Raw genomic sequence first — 21,682 nt, 5'->3', positions numbered from 1 at the left:
CTTACAGGGGCCCTTAGTGTTAGTTTAGTTGCTCAGTCGTGTCCGACTCTTTGCGACTTCATGAACTGTAGCCCGCCAAGCTCCTCTGTCTATGGAATTCTCCAGGCAAGAATACCAGAGTGGGTTGCCATTCCCTTTTCCGGCAGCTCTTCCTGACTAGGGATCGAACCCGGGCCTCCTGCACCGCAGGCAGATTCTTTATCATCTGAGCCACCAGCTGCCATACATACTCCTAAACCAAAGCAGAATTCCTGAAACTCCCAGTGCATTCCTCTCTCAGTCTGCCGCAAGGCAGTAAAGGTAGCTCCAGCTGCTCAGTTAGGCCAGCCTACGGCCACCCCGGCAGATCAATTGCAGAAGTGGCCTTAGTCTTTATCCTTTGCTGTCTATCTTCAGGGTGCTGCTGTTTCTATCTGCTCCCACCAAAGAGTGTTAACAAATAAGATAGAAGCAGAGGCGGGAAGATGTTTTTTGACAGGACTCGTCCACACTTCTGCCTTGGCCTTCTTCATTAGGCCATGCCTGGGCTAGGCTGCTGGAGGAGGAGAGCCAGCTGGCCTGCTTGCCCAGCCAATAGCTAACCAACCTCAAGATGTCAGAGTGAGCATTGTTAAGACCAGAAGAACCATCCCGCCAAGCTCAGCCTAAATTGCTCAGTTCTGATTTGTCAACTAATTAAATGCTTACTGTCTGAAGCCTCTGAGTTTGGGGATTTTCATACAGTATCACCGTGGCAGACTGCAGTGCCATGCTTGACTCTTCTCTCCTCTGCAAAGCCCTCACCGCCTGCCCCATACAGCCATCCTACTCTCCAAGCTCATCTCTATCATGCCCATGTCTGTCCACCTCCCCTGGTTCCTGAGCACCAGTCACCCTGCATCTACTCTTTCCCACTCAGAGTCTCTTTGCTTATTGGGGCTTAGGTGGTCTTTTTGGCAACAGAGCATCCTTCCTACCTGCCCAAACCCTTACAGTGACTTTTGATTCATTTAAAAGAAAACATCTCCCCTTGACCATGCCCTGCAAGTTCTCATGTGATGGACAACTGTCTCTATTCCAGCTATAGGATCGTCCTTCTGTACTTTGAACAAACTCTCAGCCCTGCCCCAGGGCCCTTGTACCTGTTCATGTCCCTGCCTGGAGGTGGCTGGCTGCCTTGTCCTTATCTTTGGTGTCTCTATCCAACTGTGTCCCCCTGAGAGGCCTGGGTGGGCTGCTGCCTCCACCAGCACATTTGGTTCTGAGCTCACCCTTCTGATCAAAGCCATGAGCTCAGCCTGGCAGACCGTCCAGGAGGATGCTCTGAGTAACTGGGATAAAAATCCATCTCACAGCCCCGCATGGGGAGAAAAGCCATGAGTGGCACTCTGGGCTGGGAGCAGAGTGTTCTCTGGGGGAACCAGGGCAGTTGGCCCACCCTGGGCACCTGGCTGGTCAGGGTGTGGGATGGGGGAGCTGCTCCTACAACCTTGTGAGAGATTTGGGGCTGAAGTCTTGGCCAGGGTTTGGAATTTTTTTTTTTTTTTTTACACAGATAAGTCTGAAATTCCCCTCTGCTCTAGACTGAGTACTGTGAGTCTCAGGTCCACCTTCCTGGCGCCCCTCTGGGACCCAGGCCACGCAGCACGAGGAGGGTCCTATGGACTCCACTCTGACGAGTTCCCCCTCCTGGCCTGATGACTGGGCTGTGTGCAAAAGGTGCCTTCACCACCTTGTGGGTGGGGAGCAGGAATCCACAGCAGCAGTAGAATGACATTGCATCCTGAAGTCATTACCACTTAAGCCATGTCATCCTGGCATGCTGCTGTGAAACTGTGCGACCCAGCTTTAAAGACAGCAGATGGGTTATCAACGCCTTTGTCTCATTCCTTCACTGCTTGTTGGAAGGCTAGCTTTCTTCAGAGGAAAAGCCTCTTTCTGTGGTGGGGGTGGCGTTATGGGCTCTGAGTGGCATCAGGGTGGTGGAGCCTGGGATGATGACGGCAGGGGAGTAGGGTGGGGGGAGAGTACCTGGAGGCTGAGCCCTGCCTTTTCCCTTCCCCCAGGGCATCATGGGAAGGACAAGGGCTTCTAGACGATCTGGGTTCTGGTCTTGACTGCACATGTGAATACCAGCAAGTTTAGAGCGGTGGTTCTCAAATGGTGTCATTTGGTAGCCCCCACCGGAACCTCACCCCCAAGGGACATTTGACATTGTCTGGAGATGTTTTTGATTGTCACAACTAGGAGATGAATGCCTCCCACGTTGGGAGGGCAGAGGCTGAGGATGCTGCCTAAAGTAGCTACAATGCACAGAGCAGCTCCACGCAGCAAAGAATTACCTGAGCCAAAGAGTCCACGGGACCAGCGTCAACAAAACCTGCTTTAAACTTTCCCAGGCGCGTTTTCCTCATGAGCTTGTGACATGCACATAGCTACAACTTATGCACAACTTACGTCTGACTCTAAATATACAGACCACAGAAACACCCCTTTTAAAATCAACCAACTGGGACTTTCCTGGTGGTTCAGTGGCTAAGACTCAGAGCTCCCAATACAGGGGGCACAGGTTCAGTCCTCGGTCAGGGAACCAAATCCCACATGCCACAACTAAAGAGGCTGTAGCTAAGACCTGGTGCAGCCAAATAAATAAATATTAAAAAAAAAAGATAGCATCTGTGGCCTCTACAGTTTTAAAGAACAACAACAAAAGCCCTCAAAACAAAGCAAAAAGAAAGAAAATTAAGAAATCAAATAGGTGAGATGGTTCTAACAGTTCCACTCTGCACCCACTTGGTGAGAGTCATCCCAGAATGAGCTTCCTGAGGGTGATAGAGGAAAAGCTTGTTATCAGAAGTCCAGGGTCTTGTTCAACTCGTCCAAGAAGAATTTGGATGAGGAACGCAAAGAAGAAGAAGAAGAAAAAAAAACAAAACCCACTGAGGCTGAGGCACAAAGAGAAAAATGAAGCAGTTGATTGAGGCAAAAGTGAGGGTGAGGTCCTCGTGACCAAGTGTTTTTTCATCTCTTTTTTATCTTATTTTTAGCCCTTTGAATGGGTGGGGCTTTTTTGATTAGGGGTGAAATATTCATTGAGAGGAGGGGAGAGGCGTGGCGTGGTTGGAATATTCATTGAAAGGAGAGGAGAGGTGTGGCCTGGATGGAACCAGGTCGCCTCATCTCCTGGTCCTCTGCTCCCTTCTCCTGAAGTCGCTGCACACGCGTTGCTCTAAGAGCTGTTTTACCTCAAAATCTCCTTTACTAGTGGAGCCCCACACGTGGAAGGTGGTACAGGATCATCAGCAACCTGTGCCTTCTCCATGGTTTTCATGGTCAGAGTTTCTTTTTTTAAAAAAAAAACTTATTTTTAATTGAGGGATGATTGCTTTTTAATATTGTGTCAGACATCAACATGAATCAGACAGAATCACACATCAGCCACATGACACATAGATATATGTCCCCTCCCTCTTAAACCTCCCTCCCACCTCCCTCCCATCCCCCGCCTCTAGGTTGTCACAGAGCCTGGGGGTGAGTTCCCTGAGTCATACAGCAAATTCCCACTGGCTGTCTATTTTACATATGGTAATGTAAGTGTCCATGTTACTTTCTCCATCCGTCCCACGACCCTTGCCTCCCCGCCTCTACTCTGTCCATAGGTCTGTTCTCTTTGTCTGTGTCTCATGGTCAGTTTCTTGTTCAGCTGCTACCACGTTTCTGTTTTAGATACTGTTCTTCCGTTCCTCAGGACCTCATTAAGTGCAAGACAGGGAGGCAGCTTTGGCTTCTGCCTAATGCCTATGCCTGAGAAGGTTATCTTGGGCCCCACCCTGTCTTTCCTGCCTCAGGAGGTAGAGGTCTGAATGTGCAGTGCCCTTGCTGGGTCTTGGGTCTTAGGCACTCCCCACCGCCATCCCTCTTAGAGCCAGCCTTGGGCACACGTAGCGAGGTCCTAGTGGTTAGAAACATTCATAGTTCACATAATATGGTTCCTATAGTCATATCAACTGCGTCACTGGGTACTCCAGAAAAGAGAAAGAGATTCATCCCAAGGCTGGAAGGACACCCACCTGGGGGGCTCTGATTGAGAGGTGGGGGCTGCTATGCATCCCAGGGAATCCCCGGGGGCTTCCAGTTCAACAATGACCCCGTCAGGGACTTCAGCGTTGCAGTCCATCCACTTGAACTCATTTAAGGGATTGGTCCACCAGCCAAGAGGGAGATTGCTGGTGCTCACCTGGGGAGGACTGCGTTGTCCTCAAGGGCATGCAAGCTTGGTCCTGCCTGAAGGATTTCAGGTTCTCATGCATCAGCAGTAGCAGCCATTTTGCTGGTAGAGGAGTGCTCCCAGACTCCTGCCCACCTGTCCCCCATCATCTTCAGGGTATTCCTGAGCTCAGAGGCACAGGACCCAAGTCAGTCACCTCCCTTTGCTTCTCCTCTATTCCTGGTATCCCTAGGCGCTGCTGTATGGCTGCTGGAGTGGATGCTCTGTTTCCCTGTGAGACAAGTTACACCTGTGCATGGGAGGTGGGGGGTGGAGACATGTGAGCATCCTCACCCTCCCCAGCTCCTGGATCAGGAGGGGTGTCTGACGTCACCACGGAACCCAAGAGAACAGAGAACGGGACTGCTACCTGTCTTGTCTCCCTCTCCCCGGAGCCGTTCTCACCTCCAGAATGACGTCAAGAAGCATGGGGTGGCGGCAGGCTGGGCCTGGGCCCTTTTGCTGTATACAGTGCTGCAACGCTTGCACCTGGACATAGCTCTCCTCTAACTACAAAATACAAAGAAACTGTATGGGGCTAAAAATAACGGTGTGCACGTGTGCATGTGGGGCTGGGGCAAATTCTAGACCCCCAGGTACAAAGAGACTGAAAAATCCCAACTGCCACTTTTGAAGAGCTGGGAGCAAAAACAGAGTACTGCCCATACCCCCTGAACATAGCACCTAAAGCCACCCCTCTGACTTGACCCCTGGACACACCCCTACCCTCACCTTGTGTAAGGAACCAGTTTGCTCCTCCTCGGGAGTTGTTTGTTCTCACTCCTGCTGCGGCAGCAGGGGCCCCAGTAAAGCCTTGCCTGAATTTCTTATCTGGCCTCTAAGCAATTTCTATTGATTGGAGAAGGCCAAGAACCCTGATCCGTAACAGGGTGAAGCAGACAAGGTTCTAGTGAGGTCTTCCAGCAAAATTCCCACAAGACTCCTTTGTGTATATTTTAGTGCTGTGTAAGAAGGAAAGACTTCCATCAGCGCCTGCGGTTCTAGTAGGTAGCAACCAGATACTATTGCTATGAAGTATTACCAAGGCAGGAACGGAAAAGGAGGAGGGGATGGCGTGGAGTAAGCGTTAAGCTCAGGGTTACATAGAATTAAGCTCAGGGTTACATGGAATATGCTGTCCAGATTTGCCCCAGATCCCGGTCCACAATAACCACAGTGGATGTTGAGACAGGTTTTTTTTTTTTTTTTTTAACAAACAGCTTGCAGTCGTGTTGATGTAGGGGGTGTAATTAAAGTTGGAAAAACCAGAGTGATTTGAAAAGCGTGTTTGTATTTTATTTGGTTTTCTGCTTGGAGCCCGTGAACACTCTCTCCCTGACAGGACTGGTTAGCTCCCTCCAAGGCAGAGAGCGGGGTCGGGGTGGGGGATGCCTGTCCTGGCAGCTTGTGAGTGATCCGTGCAACTGGAAAGTGTGTTTCTTGACTTTTTTGCTGCAAACTTACTCTCTTCTCTTGCAAGTCTAGAGAAAACACCCTAACCTCTCAGACGATGACATTACTGTCACCTGCTTAAAATAGTATGACGTTCTTCAAGTCTCAGAATACTCCCCAGGGCTCTCTGTTTTCCATGCAAGCGTTTATTTCAGTCAAAATACTTCATGTTTTTCTGCACTCCGACACTTCGCCAAAAAGGAGTTGCGAGAGAATATAGCAACTCAAAAAACCATCTTCTCATTTTTAAAGCAGTGATTTCCCTGCTTTGTCTCCTTGGGTCTAGTCAGTCGGCAGATGTGGCCTTGAGCTCCCACATGGCTGCAGGCATGTCTGGGGGCTGGAGCGTGCCCGAGGAGGGGCTCCAAGAGTGGGTGGGGTCAGTACCACCTCCCTCCACTACACACCCCCACTGGACTTGCCATCACTGCCCTGTTACATCTGAGCTTTTCTTCACCCTGGATTGAGGACAGGGCCGGGTGCTCCTTCCTGACCCCCCTCCCCGCCCCCTTTGCCTCCCGCACATCTCGTCGTGGAAGGCTGGGAGGGCCGCCTTCATCACCCGCATGATGAAACTTCTGAATATTCGGACGTGGGCTCCTGGCTGGAGGTGTCATGTCTTTCCCTCTGTTGTTGGTCTGGAGACAACACGGGCTCCCTGGTTTACCTGTGTAGTCCCAGGGCGTCTCAGGTGCCAGGAGCCGCTGCGGTGATCGCCTCGTCTCCTGTCAGATGTGGTTGGAGAGAGACGAGGACAGCATGACCACTGGGCACCGCACACTACAGAGGTCAGCTTGCAAGGACAGCGGGACGGCGGTGATGTGGCCGTGACTAGTTGTCAAGTGAGTGGAGAAAAAATTGGGAAGGGGGGGGACGTGGCAGGCAGGGTGATGGAGGGGGTGGCGGTGGGGGACCAGGAAGAGAAAAGTCCTGTCATCCCTGATGAAATATTCAGTGTTGTCGGTGATGTTCCTTAGGCTGTTTTCCCCCAAGGGGGCGGATTTCTAGATCATTCTTCAGGCCCCTTGCCGGTGCTTGGAGCACTTTGTTTAATAGATTGGTGGTGCTCATCAGAGACGTCTGTAATGCGTTACCAGCAGTTTAATGTTGGGGGCAGGGGACGTTGCAAGGACCAAGAGGATTTTACTGTGTGTCAGCATCACACACGTGTATGCACGTGTACAAGCCAGTCCCTGCAGCCGGGACACACGTGGTCCCGGCCCCAAATGACTTCCGCCTCCAGCACGCCACCTTTTTAAGCCTATAGAACTCCGAAACTGCTGTATAGTAACAAGTTTGTGAGATTTTGGAAAGGAAACCACAGTAATGATGCCAGTTCTTAGGATCATAAATAATCATAATTAACAGGACTGCTGTATATTTATGTTGGTTTGTTTTCAGACACTTTTCATTTTATTTTGAATTTTTTCATATTGTGTTGACTTGAAACACTTCTGTCTAGAGCGTGGCGTGCTCCACACAACACTAAAGAGCGGCATACTTTATTTGTCCTCAGGAACAGACCACAATAACGTGGTAGCTTCTATCTGCTGGCAGGTTCACAGGATGGCGATATTAGTCTCGTGGAAACTGCTGCGTATTAAAAGCCAATGGTTTCAAGTTTCCTCTTGGACCAATAACGTTTTTTCCTGACTTTCCCCGTGTATCTATAGCGTGCTGCCACAGGAAGGCATATGTACATATTTTTCCGTTTAAATTCCTGATAAGCTTGGGTAGGATAACTTGACTATGAATAATTGCTGTGTGTCTGAAAATGTACGGTGACTCATGGTTAGAAGCCTGGGAAGGAGAACAATAGCTCTCATTCTGACATTGAACAAGAGGCTGTGGTCTGGGTCCTTAGTGATCAATAATCTATAACCCATACATTGATTCTGGGGGGAAGGGGAGCACTCAGAAAACATAATGTTGTATCAAAGTGCTAAAGTGCTCCTAGGGTTAGAAATGAGACCTCACTTCCATCCATCAATCTGATACGAGCAGACACAGCCATTGTAAATTTCCAGTTGTGAACTGATGGCTGGGTCTCTCCCCCTCAAAATTCCTGCCTCTGCACCTCCAAGGAGGGGTTTCCACCTCAACAGTCCATCTGTGACAGTCACCCCCTTGATACCCCAGCTCAGAGGGAAAAAAGGGCTCTGGCCAGGAGACTGAGGACAGTTTCAGAAAGGGGAGATCTTTCCAGCTGGAAGCAATGAAACAAAAGTTTGTTTTTCCTTCATGCTTGTATTGGCTTTCCCTGGGTTGTGATTTTGAACTTTTAATATGTGCATACTGGTGAAGCATTGTCCCTACTTAAATTATTTGCCTCCCTGTATGGCAGTTTTGTTGGGAAATGAGCTATTTGTGGAGTTTTTAGCATCACTCTGGGTTTAAATTTAAGCCTTAAGCCAGGTCTACACAAACAAAGACCACAGATGATTATGATTATGGTTTTAAGATCTCCTTTCCTGTGATTATCCGGATATTTCATTCAGAAACAATAGCAATTTTATTTTTCTTTAATTTTTAAATTTCATGTCCTGTGGCCAGGGAGGCCCCTAACCATGGCCTCAGTGGATGTTGGGGTGCCTTACTCTATAATTCATCAATTCCAGGTAGCTGGGCATAGATCCCAAAATGTACTGATAGTAGAGGACCCAGAGGGGAGCCCTCTGAGGTTGGGGGCAGCGGGGGGAGGAACCAAAGGACAGGAGGGGTGGGGGATGACCTTGAGAGTTACTGAAGATGAGGAATGACGGGGAGACACCCAAGGACCTGGGTGAGAGGGAAAGGCTGAGACCTAGTCTCCTCCCTCCCTCAGCTCTATCACGAGTACTGGTCTAGCACCCCCTGGAGGTCTGGAGAGGTAGCACCAGGTAGTTACTATGGAAACAGAGAGGGGGTCCTTGAAGAGGGTAGAGCATGGCAGTGCGGGGTGGTGTCCACAGTAGGTGGATGAAGCAATCTGTGTTTCAGAAGTTCCCTTTGAGGACTCCCAGGAATAAAGGAGGCGCTTGGCAGAGGGCAGAAGGAGAGGGCCAGAATCCAGAGTTAAGGTGGTGGGAACTACAGGTCTCGTAGTTTTGGTATTTACTGTCAACATGTGTATACATATTAATCCCAAACTCTCAATCTATCCCTTCCCACCCCCACCATGATAACCATAAGTTTGTTCTCTAAGTCTGTGAGTCTGTTATGTTTAAGATAGATCACTAACAACAACCTACTGTATAGCACAGGGAACTTCTGCTCAATATTGTGTAATAACCTAACTGGGAAAAGGATTTAAAAAAGAATAGATATGGATATATGTATATGTATAACTGAATCACTTTGCTGTACACCTGAGACTGACATAATGTTTTTAATCAACTATACTCCAATATAAAAATAAAATAAAATGACAAAAAAGTCAATGTTACCCCTTTTCAGCCTCCTGGATGCTAGGGACATGTGGACAGACCAGTTTCCCAGGCAGGTCAGTGGCTGGAGCAGCCTGTCATACTCCTCTCTCCATCCTGCCCCCTGCAGGCCTGGGTTCCACATCCCCAGGGCAGTACCAGAATGCACTTTCACTTTTCATGAGAGGATGGAAAGAGCTTTGCTTTCCGCTGCTTCACTGAGTTCTTGAATCACATTGGGTCCCATGCCTGGGATGTTCGGTTTGGCTGAGAAAATGCTCATCATTAATGTTGGTATTCCGATGAACAGGCAAAACTGGGCATTTTTTCTTATTGCTCATTATGTACTAAGCACTTTATATGACCCGTCTCATCCTTCTAATGATTCGCTAAAGTGCGTATATGCTTTTCATACCCATTTTACAGAGGAAACAAGTGAGGCCTAGAAAGAGATGAAATATCTTTCTCAAACTCACTCAGCCAAATGGAGCAGAGGTTTGAACTCAAGCGATTAAATTTGAGACCCTGTACTCTTGTCCTCTTTATATCCTAACAGAGACCCCATCCTCAGGTATTTTCACATGGATTTCACTCACTGAGGGGTGGAGATGGGGGGATAAGGAACACAGGACTAGGCGCCAGGGAAGCCTGAATTCTTTCATCCCTGACTTGCTCTGTGTCTGTGGTCTTGAGCAAGTCACATCTGCTCTTTGCCTCTCAATTTCCTTATCTGCCAAACAGAAGCTGGGATTGGATTGACCCTCTGAGATCCACCCAGTTACTACATCACGATATTCTCCTATGATGAAATTCCAGGATATGACCGGGGCGTTTACTGAGGACTTCCAGGACAAAAACAAGCATTCGGGTGCACCCTGGTTGCTTATGGTGCTGTAAAACCTGCTCCAGATGTCATATTTCTCCTCTGACAGTGAAATGTCAGAGACCAAACAGGTATGCACACTGCAAAACGGCGCCAGATGTCCTATTTCTCCATTGACACTGCAGTGTCAGAGACTAAAAAGGTACAGGGTGCTGGCTGCAGCCGGTGACTGACCCGTGGGCAAGCTCCCTCCCTCGCCTGCAGCTCTCCTGGCTCCCCCTCCTGCAGCCCCTGGCAGCCTCTGACAGTGTGTGCGTGTGAGCGTGTGTGCGTGTGAGCGTGTGTGCGTATGTGTGTGTGAGTGAAGGGGATGGGGCCTGCTGCTTAATGAGCCCTGGGAGGGATCCTTGCACTAGGAGAGCCCTTTGAAGGTGAAGAACCTTTCTTGATTCTATGCTAAATTTTGCCTTCTTGGGTATTGAACTTTCTTAAGGCAGAGTCAATTCATCGGTACCCCTATTAGAACTACATGTCCCTTTCGACTCAGCGTCAAGGAGGGTCTTTGTTAGTTGAGGGGAGCTGAATTCTGAGGCATTTGAAAAATCCTTTGCAGCGAAGTACCATGGCTTTTATACCTGGGTTTGAATGGAGATTTGGATTGTGCATAAGCCTCTGTGCTGGTTATGACCCCCACCCCATCCATTTCCAGCCTTCTCTACCCTTCCTTCTGCCTCTGGAGGTTGGTCATGTGGGTGGTCCTTGCTGGCTGGTTCCAACTGGACTTGGCCATTGTGAGCCACAGAGGAAACCATAGGCAGGGGGAGAGTGAGGTGGGCAAGCTGTCTCAGTCGCCTGGCTTTGGGGAGCCCCCAGCTTAAGCACTTGTTAGGGGGTCCTTCCTCTGAAGTTCCAGTGCGTACTGGGCTCTGGGAACACTCTGGTCCCTCTGGGGAACCCGCTGTTCCTACTTTCCTCCCTTAACTGAGCCCACACTCTTCTCCAGGGCCCCATCTGTGGTGACGGGTTTCCTGTTGCTTGCTCCCTGCTTCCTGCAGCTTCTCACCTCGTAGGGCACCTGTTGATGCTCCTAATATCACCACGAGGTGGGCAGGCCAGGTAAGGGTGTTCCCAGTTCATTGAGGACACAGAAAACAGGGAGATGCTAATAGCCAGAGTCATAGAACAGCTTTGTGCACAAGCTGGGACTCAAACCAGAGTCTCCTGATTCCAACTATGATATGGGCTCCACACTTCTTCTCACCATATTGTTAAGAACTTTCTAGTGGTCACAAAATATTCTTAAATATTCTATCTTAGATATTTAGCTTGGAAAATAAGAGCAAACTAGGCATATAATTCACAAAGTTTTCAATTGCTTCCTGTGCCAAAGGCGATAGCCTTCATTCAATCTTAAAGGAGAATCTATAAAATTTAAAGAATATTAGTGATATTGAGATACATACATAGGAAGATGGTTATTATTTCCTCTGCTGACCAACAGGAGAACAGAAAGTAAATAATAAACGAAAGACAAGTGGAATGTGTATTTACATGATATGATACATAACAGAGATACAATGAGTGGGGCAAATGCATTTTTAATTTGAGCATATTTATTACTTGTGAATGTGAAGGCTGATGGTGGTGTCTTGACCCTGCAATTGCAGGGGTGGTTCTTGGCGAAGCTCACACCTCTGTGTTGTTTCCAGCGTGGCAGCTGCTTCTCTACCAGAGCAGCACTGGGATGGGTTTCTTGAAGGAGACTTGAAGGACTAAGGGGAGATTGGCTGTCTTCCCATGTTGCCTTGTGTCCAGTGGCCCACCCGGGTCCATGCATAATTGCCATTTCCACCGTACCCCCATACCCCTGCCCCGTGACTTCTCTGGCATCTGAGGCCACAATTCAATTCCTCCTCATTGGACATCAGAGGGGACAGCCCACCAGGAGATGGCTGTAAGGTGTGGCAAATCTGTCCACTGAGGTTTTCAATCACTGGCCTGAAGCCGGTGCCGCTGGAGTCCTGGGCTGTGGGTCAGTCCTCTATTATTGGAATGGCAGTGAATTCTAATTATAGGTTTAACTTGCATCCAAATGCAGTTCCAAACTTTAGCCAGAGCTCACAGTTCCTCTTATCAGCCAGCACAGACACCTGACTCTTGGGGAGTGCCATCATGGCAGGACTCGGTGAGGAAGTGGTGGGGGAGGATAAGGTGAGTTATGCCCTTGGTGGAAGTTTTCCTCCATCTCTAGAGGCTTCTGCTCAGAACTGCAGTGGGTTGTCCCTCCTTTTACACTTCCCTGGTAGCTCAGATGGACCTGAGGGCTTCCAAGCTCTAGTCAGTGGTTTTCACTGTACAACAGAACCACGAGGTGGGCAGTGCCCAAGGGGCAGGGCTGGCCAATTAGGTTAGAGTATCTGGGGTAAGATCTAGCTGACTCCACTCAGTAGCCAAGGTTAAGAATCACTTGCTTTAAGTTGTGAGTGCTTGAGTGCTTTTTCCTTTCCAGGATGAGTTTTACTAGGGCCTGGTATAGAGCATGGAGGGAGACCATTAACCAGAGGTAGCTGCTGCAGAATGGCCTTTGTTAGCTAGCAATCTATCACAGCCTGAGTTTGATTCTCAACCTCAAAATCCAGAAATTGGAGTTTATTCAGATTCTGAAAGTGGATCTGTCTTAGGTATAGACTCACATTAGTCAAAGTTGTGAGACTGATGCATAAACGCAGAAGTTCAATGTGTTACTTAACAGTGAGAAAGATAATAGTCTGAAAACTGGGCTTCCTGCATTAACATGAGCTGGCCTTTCTTGGAGCCAAGATATTTTCTTGCAACAGTGTTTTCCACCTTCCCCAGTAGGCAGGTAGTTCCATCAGTAAGAGCAATGGGCCAGCCCACTTTTCTCAAATGATAGATCCATTCAGGCAGGGTCTCTCCTAAATAAGTTAATTTTTACTTTTTGGCTCCAATTTCCTACAAGCCTGATAAACTAAACTTTGCTTGGGGAGAACCAGTGGTACTGGTTTCCTTGGCCTTCCTGGATGCCAGGAGACCTGACACCCCATGGATACTTCTTTGCAGAGGAAAGAGTTGGGAAGGTGAAGTGAGAAGAGGATAGTTTCTTGGTTTCTCTGGCTATTTTTCCAGGCAGTGCTTGCTCTCAGTGTGGGAGACCACACTTGAAGCTGAAGGCAGCAAGGAAGCTGCAAGGTGAGTGGGGCCTTGGGAGGTCATGGAGAGTGGAGTCACAAGAAAGCTGGAGCTCAGAAGCAGCAGAAACCAGGAGGCAAAGAAAGCACATGGATACTCAGAACAATGAAGAAGAGAGAAGGCATCTTCTGAGGATGGAGATGATGCACAGAGTGGCGGGTGGAGTTTGTTCAATGACAGGCATGACACGGTCACACCAGAGCATGCGTCTCTGGGACAAGGGGGCCAGGCCGCTTTGCAGGCTTCAGCTGGGGTCTTCCCTTACAGAAAGGGTGCTCCTTCCCCAGAGCGTGTATTCTCCTCTCCTGGGTTCTGCAGAAACTGTCAGTGTTTTCAGCACTGGACCTAGGCATGTGGGGACCAGGCCAGGCCAGGCGTGTCTGGTTTGCCCAGGTCCAGACTGCTTCCTGGAGGATTTCTGTTTGAGATGCCCACAGCTGCCCACAGAGTTGTGCTGTGTGAATGGGGTATGTTGGCTGGTTTAGAAAACAAATGGGAAAAACTACTTTTTTGCATTGTCTACACCAATCGTATTCCATAATAGCTATTACTAGGAGAACAAGTGAAAAATGCCTTTCTTTCACACTGCCATCTCTCACAGTGATCTGCATCTCGAGCTGATTTGCAAATTTGCGGTTCTAAGTGGCGCGTGGTCGGAAGCAGTTAGCTCCTAATGGTATGCTGCCTCATGGGCAGCAGCCGAACCTATTAATGAACTAATCCCAGACTCTCCAGTGGATGCCGTCTGGGCTCCTCTGTGCTGCACTTTGCATTTCAGCTAAAATCAACAACGTTGAAAAAGAAGATTTTAAATGGATTAGGCTACTTATCTCTGGAATCAGTGTGCCCAGCAGCTCTGGATGAGGGGCAGGAGTGTAAGAAGTTTTCTGAATTCGGGGAAGAGGATGAAAACTGCTGGCCGTGAGCCAGGCATCCTGCCCCCATCACATATCGGCTGCGGGATCAAGGGCTGTGACTGGAGCTGGATCTCCAGGTCCTATCCCCCACTAGCGGTGTGACCCTAGACAAATGACTTAAAACCTCTCTGTGCCTCAGTTTCCTCATCTGTGAAATGGGTTAGTGATAAAACTTACATATGAGAGCTACTCTGAGGGAGAAAGAGTTATTATTTTTTAAAAGGGCTTAGCGGTGCCTGGCCCATAGAACATGCTATAGAAGGGTGTGTTAGACAGTTCATTTATTTCACAAGTATTTATTAAATACCTGTCAGGCACCAGGCAAAATTCCTTGTGCCTGGGATTTAGCTTAAGCAAGATAAGTTCTTGCCTGCATGGAGTTTACATTCTAGTAGTTGGGAAGGAGTTCCAGATGGTGATAGGCACTAGGAAGGCACCGTTAGCTTGAGCGGACTTGTCACAGAGCAGGGCGCATTTGAGAGGAAACCTGGGTGATGAGAAAGCATCAGTTTGCCCAAGCTCCCCCCGAGCCTTCCCGGGTGGCTGGTGTGAGGGGCGAGCAGGTGTCATGGCACCAACACGGACAAGCATGGGGGGCCCAGAAGCCATAGTGAGGCAGGTGTGGGACGGACCTCTGTCATCTCCCTTTCGTGTCCATCTTAGAGTAGAAACATCCTCTGCAAACAGACACTTTGGACATAAGCACAGGTCTCACTAGGGCTTCCCTGGTGGCTCAGGTGGTAGAGAATCTGCCTGCAATGCAAGAGACCCACCCAGGTTCAGCCCCTGGATCAGGAAGATCAAATCTCCTGGAGAAGGGAATGGCTACCCATTCCAGTATTCTTGCTGGGAGTATTCCATGGACAGAGGAGCCTGGCGGGCTACAGTCCGTGGGGTCACAAAGAGTCGAACATGACTGAGTGACACAGTCAGACCTATACACACATACAGGTATAGGTCTGACTGTGTCTCAGGGATAGGGAACAACCTGGCAAAACTGCCTTTTCAGATTGTTGTGGGTGTTTACTGAGCAACATTTCAGGAGCTGACCTGCCAAATGCTTGGTTTCTGGGTTCCACTTCAGTGTCCATTCCCTTGAAGGGGACCCACCAGAGAAACTTCTCTTAGCCCTCAGCTGCAGAAGAGCCTTTTCAGTTTTCTGGACAGAGTTCTTCACGCCTCTTGTTTCCGTTTGCTCTGCCTCCGGGGAAGCTGTTTTTCATGTCCCTCTTGGCACTGCATGTTCACCTGACTCTGTATTAAGCTTATTTCTGGCTCTATACTAACGTTTCTGCTCTTGCCTTACCCAGGTCCCTTCATCTCTTTACTTCATCCTTTTGTTTGATGGGCATCCTTTTGAGAAGCAGTGGGGAGGGAGTCAAGAGAGCAAAGTCTAGTTGAGGCCTAGCTGAGGATGTGGTCAGGACTAAATGCTCCTGACTTGAAGGGACAGCAGGTGGGGCTGCTCATCCTCCAGGGAAATCACCTGGAGTGGGGCAACGACAAGGGGCTTCCGCCTGTGCTGACCCTGCCAAGGTGGCAAGCCTTGGCAATGAGTATTGGGGCCCCTGACTGGTACCTCTCAGAGCTGGAATATCTTGCTGTGTTTAATAAGTTTTTATATGTTTGTAGATAACACACTTCAAAAATATAGTACGGCCCCCAAAGCCAGCCAGCCACCTCGTCTGGTATTCGACAGAAGAAGGAATAACTGACCAAAGATGGAGGAAGGTGAATATGCTGCACTTAGCAGGAGAAGGATGTTGGTGTCCGATGCTATGCTGTCTTAAGGGTCTTCCGAGGCCCACACAGATGGCCCTGTATGTGCTGACTTGGGAGCCTCACTCCATGTAAGTTCTGATTCCACTGCCTGTGTAGACAGCAGGGAGGGTGGCAGGAAGACGGAAGGAACTCCTGAGTGTGACATAGTCCTCAGGGATTTATTTCCCATCCACAGAGTTGCCCCTGGTGCTCCCCAGGGAGAACAGTGGCTGACACTTGCCAATCTGGCTCTGACCCCCACAGGTTTCCTCGGCAGAGAGAGGGCATCTCAGGCTACCTTCTCAAGCCAGTTTGGGTCAACAGGGCATCACAGGTCACCTGTCGGAAGAGAGCTGGAGGCTGGGATCCAGCTGGAAGTTGTGAATCTGGTATGGCTCCATCTTACAGAGGATTTGTGTTGGTGAAGATTGGGAGTTATTTTATTCTTTCGTTATGGGTCGTTTCAGCAGCACCCCTCATGATGCCCTTACTTGGACTCACCAGATGTCGTTGTAGAAATGGCTCATAGTGGAACCCTCCCATTACTGGAGGCACGCTCTTTCTTCCCAAATGAAGGAGGAGTCACCCCTTTGGGTCTTGAAGCCGGTGGATGCAGCTGAGACCTGGATGCTAAGGAAGTATCCAGATGAAGTTTGAATGTCTGAAGATGAGTCCATCAGCCTTAATTTGCACTGCATCACATTTGCAAGTTGCAAAATGGAATTTGCAATTGCTTTTCAGCAATGTTCAAATTAGCACTTCTTAGCATATTAATGAACTACTTTTTTTTTTTTTTTCATTATGTGACCAATTTTAATGTAAATAGCAGTCTCCATGCAAAGATTAGGTCAGTGTTTCACGAGAATAAAGTTCCAAAGCTTTTTATGGAATCTGAGGATCCTTTGGAGAGGGGATGGCTTCAGCCCAAAGCAAAGTCCAGAATGTGTGGATTTTTCAGACCCCTGGCCTGGTAGGCTAAGGTCCTGGGTCTGGGATTAGATCTCTGGCTACTGGCTCAAGAGATTGGACAACCATAAGGGAGGCTGCAGGCCCCTTGCCTGACAAAGCTGCTGACTCAGCCAGGCGGGCAGGAGTGTCTGTTTATTTCCCATCTGAAAAGGAGATCAAAGTGTAGGCCACACACATCACATCATGGTCACACTAACAAAGGGAGCAACTTTCTTCAAAATGGGTCAAAGTCAGCTATAAAGCGGTGTTACGTGAGTTCCTTTTTCTAAGATATTTTCCTGTGCTGATGCTCCTCTGGTATATGCTTCAAGTAGCTGGTCCTATCTTAAAAGCATCATTACCTAAGCAGTTTTTGTCGCCATGTCAGGAAAAATTGGAAGGACCCCTCCCCATAAGGACCTTACAGATCCTGGCCATGAGCAGGTCGGTGAGGGAACCTGATGCACAGAGAAGAAAACAGTAAATGGGGCTTTTAAATGTGTGCAGAGACTACAGAGCCATGCACCATTTGTCCTGCAGAGCTGCTGAAATGAGAAACCTCGTATGGCCTCCCAGAGACCTGGAGTCAGATGAAAACCCAGAGTCCGAGAAGTCGGCCTGGGTGGTCTTCAGCCAGCCACCCTGCTGGCTGAGGACCATGGCCTGGGGCCTCTGGAAGGGATGGTGACCTTCTGCATCAGAGTGAGACAGCCACACCAGGCTTTCCAAGAGAAGGATGGACCCCAAGTTTTCTAAATGGCAGTGCTTTCTTGGTTCATTATTCAAAATGAACTGATTATTCATCCCCAGCTTGAATTACCAGCTAAATAGTATTTTCCTGCTGAGTATACATTTGTAATGCTATCCATTTCATCCTGTGTGATGACATTATGTTCTAGGACCTTCGGCTACCTGTTCCTTACTATCTATAGATGGGTGCGTGGGTGTGCTGATTGCATTTTAAAAACAAGAGTTTGTATATCTGATGGATCTGGAAATAATCAGTAACTAAGGTAGCAGAGTGGGAAAAAAAAAACAAACCTAGCTCTTGATGAGTAATTTTAAAACTGTGAATACTTCACAGTGTGATAGATTCCCAGAGAAGGAGTCCTTCAGTCACAGTGTCTCCCAAAATGCAACTGGGCCAGCAGGTGCTTTTTTTGAAGTCCCTGGGAACCTGGTAGGCATTTTGTTCCCTGGGAGTGGAGAGCCTTCAGCCTCTCATCATTCCTGTGATTTCATAGGAAATGTTATATATCCATCAGTCCATCAGTGAACAACAACCTCAGTCAGGGCTCTTTCAGAAGAGCCCAAGTCACATGAGCTTGTCAAACCATAGATTATTTTAGCTCGTGTGACTGAAAAGTCAAGCTTCAGGTGTGGCTGGATCCAGGGGCAAGAACGCTGTTGGCAGGGTTCAGCTTTGATTTCTTCTGCCTTGATTCCATTTTCAGGCAGTTTGGACTCTCTTTGTGGTGGTGAGATGGCTTCCAGCAATCAATCCTCTCAGGAATTGTAGGGAAAAGATTCTTTGCACAAACACCTGTTCCTGAGTCAGTCTGGTCCTGACTGTGTCCTACACCCACCTCTGAGCCAGTCATGGTGGCCAGTGGGTTGTGATGTCCTCATTGCCTCAGTCTGGGTCACCTGTCTATCCCTGGAGCTGCGGGTGGGTTCAGCTCCACCCAAGACCACATGGATCGAGCATGGGGGAGGAGTGATTCCTCAAGGAAAATCAGGATGCTATTTCCAGTAAAAGGAGGAAAGAGGCTGGGCAGGCAAAAACAACAGATGTCCACCCCAACAGCTTTTCAGTTAAGTATTCACAGAAGTCCAGGAGCAAGTTATATCCAGAGAACAGAAAAGGAGGCTGATTCTACCCATTTAACTATTTATATTTTCTCAGTGAGTGGTTGGCTCACAGTCTGTGGGTTTCCTTTTATACAGAGGCTAGTAACTTTCACCCCATATTTGCAAGCTTGTCGCATCTGCTAGGCTCACCTACCGGAGGCTTGGAGCTCCCCTGGTGGGGGTCAGATTGGACAGGAAAGCTTGTTTTGCCCTAGGTGGCGGGGGGTGGGGTGGTCCTGGTGCCTTCACGGGCTCTTTCTGCTCTAGCTTTGGAGTATGGAATGGTCACACACAGGATCCGGGAAGAGTCCTCACAGATGGTCACGTCTTTCTAGCATGCTTTTTCTACCCTTCCCCGCCTTCCTGTCCCCGGATGTTGACTCCTGGGATGTTTCCTGGAACATGTGGCTCATTGGGTGGCGGTGGAGTCAGTCTTTTCTCCTTTAACTCTGGCAGATTCAGCTGTTTGAGCCCAGCAATGCTGGAGAAAACCCCACCTCATGTCTCTTGACTCAAGGAAGGAGGAGGCTCAGCTGGGAGACTGTCTCTCTGTATTTCGGTTCTTCCCCCTCTTCCCCAATCCTTCCTTCTCTCCTAAGCCCCTCCCTCTGAAAAGTCCTGGAAGGAACTTCTTAGCCCCTTAGTTGATGCCACTCTTCCATTTTCTGGGGGTGCCACAGGCTAGGATGGGGCAGAGGGCGAGAAGGAAGAGCTGGCAGAAGCATTGGTAGCCGCCCTCCCCTTCTGGCATGCCGGCCACGCTGGATCCCTGGAAGGTTTAGGGGACAGACTTTGGCTTCTGCTTCAGGTCTGAAATGACCTCCATGGCTCGCCCTTCACTCCAGGTGTTCAATCTCTCCTCTCACACCCATTAGAAGTTTGCCGTCCCTCTGAGGCTGGGTCCAATCCCATGAGGACAATTCAGGGGCAGGGGGCCGTGGACACCTCCTTCCCGCTTATTAGGGGAGAATCGCTCTGACGAAGCGGCAACGGCCCGCCAGAGCCTCATTATTTTGGGCTTCATTGAAATGCGCCGCAGAGCCATCCCCAGTACTTTATGTACTAAACTTAACTACAATAATGTATTCAAATCATTCTGAATTTATCTAGACTGAGCATCCTTTCCTCCTCCTCCTCCTCCACATTTTTTTTTTTTAAAGATAGCAAATGTGCTTTTGGAGACAACTTAGGGCCCCTTGTTCTGCTAGGGAGGCACAGGTGATCCCTTCATGCCCCCCTTCCCCGCAGTGACAACCTGGGGCTTGCTGGATGACAATGGCATTTGGGGGACTGTGGCACTTGTTCTGGCTCTGTGTCCCACCTCTTCCACGCCCCCCACCCACCCATGTCTCTGCCCTTGCTGGGAAATGTGCTCTGGCATGGGAAGGATGGTGGTGTCCAGATAGCAAACTGGGGGCTCAGGAGACTGCCTGAGAGGGGAGAGGGTGCAGAGGAAACCGTTCTCAGCCGTGTGGACACCAACTTTCGGGGGACTCTGGGACACTTGGTCCTGTTCTCTGGAACCTCAGTTTCCTTGATAGGAAAACTCTTGTTGATGAGAAAGTTGCCTTTGAGCCAGTTCAGGGGCTCTTAGCCTGGGGTCTGTGCATGAGCTTTGGGATGGTCCATGGATCTCCTGAAATTGTATGCAATATTCCAGCTTTTTTTCTCCCCCCGGGGGAGAAAGTCCATTGCTCCCATTGGGTTTTCAAAGAGCTCTTCTCTAGCAGGGACTGAGATCTCAAACATCTGCAGGCACTCAGAACCCCAGCCACCTTCCCATGCATTTGCTTAATGCCCTGGCTTTACAGTTGGCACCACTGAGGCTGGGGGAGGGGACTGGCTGGGGGGCTGGGCAAGGTTCTGGTGGGGACCACTGGAGACTGATCCTGGCAGGGGTCCAAGAGGAGTGGTGCTGGGAAGAACCAGCTAAGCCCCACTGGACTCCCTCCTAGAATCTTCCAGAGGGAATCCCAGTGGAGAGGAGGGGTGTAAATAGGAGCCATGTGTGAAACACATACAAACCAAAGCTTTGCGTCAAAGTGACCAGGATGGTGTGGACCACTGGCTGATGTGGTTGGTGACCCCTGTCCAATGTGAGTTTCTGCCTTTACATCCGCCTCCTGGCTACAGGAAGGCAGCTCTGCTCCAGGTGTCTTGAACACAGCTCAGGGCATATAGCTTCCCCAGGGCCATTCCCCCTCTGCCGTAGGCTGGACCCTCCATTGTTGCAATCTGCATCTTCCTCGTTTTCTGCAGCATCTCTGACCCCATTCGGTGTTCCAGGTCTCAGGGTCACGTGAGTCAGTGAGCTTCCTTGAATTGATGGAGGCAAAGTCCCCCTGCCCTTCCCTCCCAGGTGGAATCTTCTGCCCTTCCTTCCCTTATTCCTGAATTTGTCTCCTGTTCTCTGTTTAACTGGGCTCTGGAGGTAGACCTCTGGGGGCCACGATCTCTGTCATCACATGGCTTCTCCTAGTGTAAAATGGCTGAGCCCCTATCCATCTTGCCTGAGCCTCACCTCATCAGAGCTGTAAGTGGTGCTGCTGTAAATATCCCATGGGAGTCTGTGCAGCTACAGGTCCTGTTGGGTCCCAACAGGAAGCCCTGCACATCCCTCACGTGGTTCAGCATCCCTGCTTGTCTGCAGAGTGTGCTTCTCTGTGGCCTTTTCCAACCAGAGATGCCTTTTGAGGTGACTTTGCTTACTATTTATCCCCCACACTTAATGCGTTCACCCTCCATTTGTGAGGAAATATTAATAAAGAATTTTTTTTTAATAATTTGGTTAAAAGATGTAATTCTACTCTCTTTGAAAAGGCTAAGGCAAGCTTGCTGTCTGGTTATGAAAGTGTCATCATGTACAGCTTGAGCCAGAAGTTCCGTGTGCTCACCATTAAATAAAATTTTATAATGAAAATTTTGTCTTATGAAGGTGAAACTTTGAGAACATATTAGAATTCTCATTTTTCTATGCATAGCAATCAAATGACCTTCCCATACTGCCACATAAAGTATAGATTTAAAGTTAAATGATCCAGTCAGTCATTTACCATTTTCTTAAAGAGTA

The 21,682-nt window shown here is 49.0% G+C and overlaps 1 long non-coding RNA gene across 1 annotated transcript in view; it reads left to right on the top strand.

Annotated features, from left to right (window-relative positions):
* The window catches only part of LOC147353570 (uncharacterized), a 44,836-nt gene extending 28,138 nt beyond the window's left edge, over nt 1–16,698 (top strand). Inside the window, exons 2-3 of the long non-coding RNA XR_015145731.1 lie at nt 15,685–15,902; nt 16,078–16,698. This is a non-coding gene — a long non-coding RNA (uncharacterized LOC147353570). The remainder of the gene's footprint in view (nt 1–15,684; nt 15,903–16,077) is intronic.
* Nucleotides 16,699–21,682: the final 4,984 nt, after the last annotated feature.

The sequence above is a fragment of the Bos grunniens genome, chromosome 18, assembly GCF_055505025.1.
Source record: "Bos grunniens cultivar Pamir isolate PY7600 chromosome 18, Bosgru_T2T1.0, whole genome shotgun sequence".
Classification (NCBI taxonomy): domain Eukaryota; kingdom Metazoa; phylum Chordata; class Mammalia; order Artiodactyla; family Bovidae; genus Bos; species Bos grunniens.
This window is presented reverse-complemented; position numbering and strand designations above follow the sequence as displayed.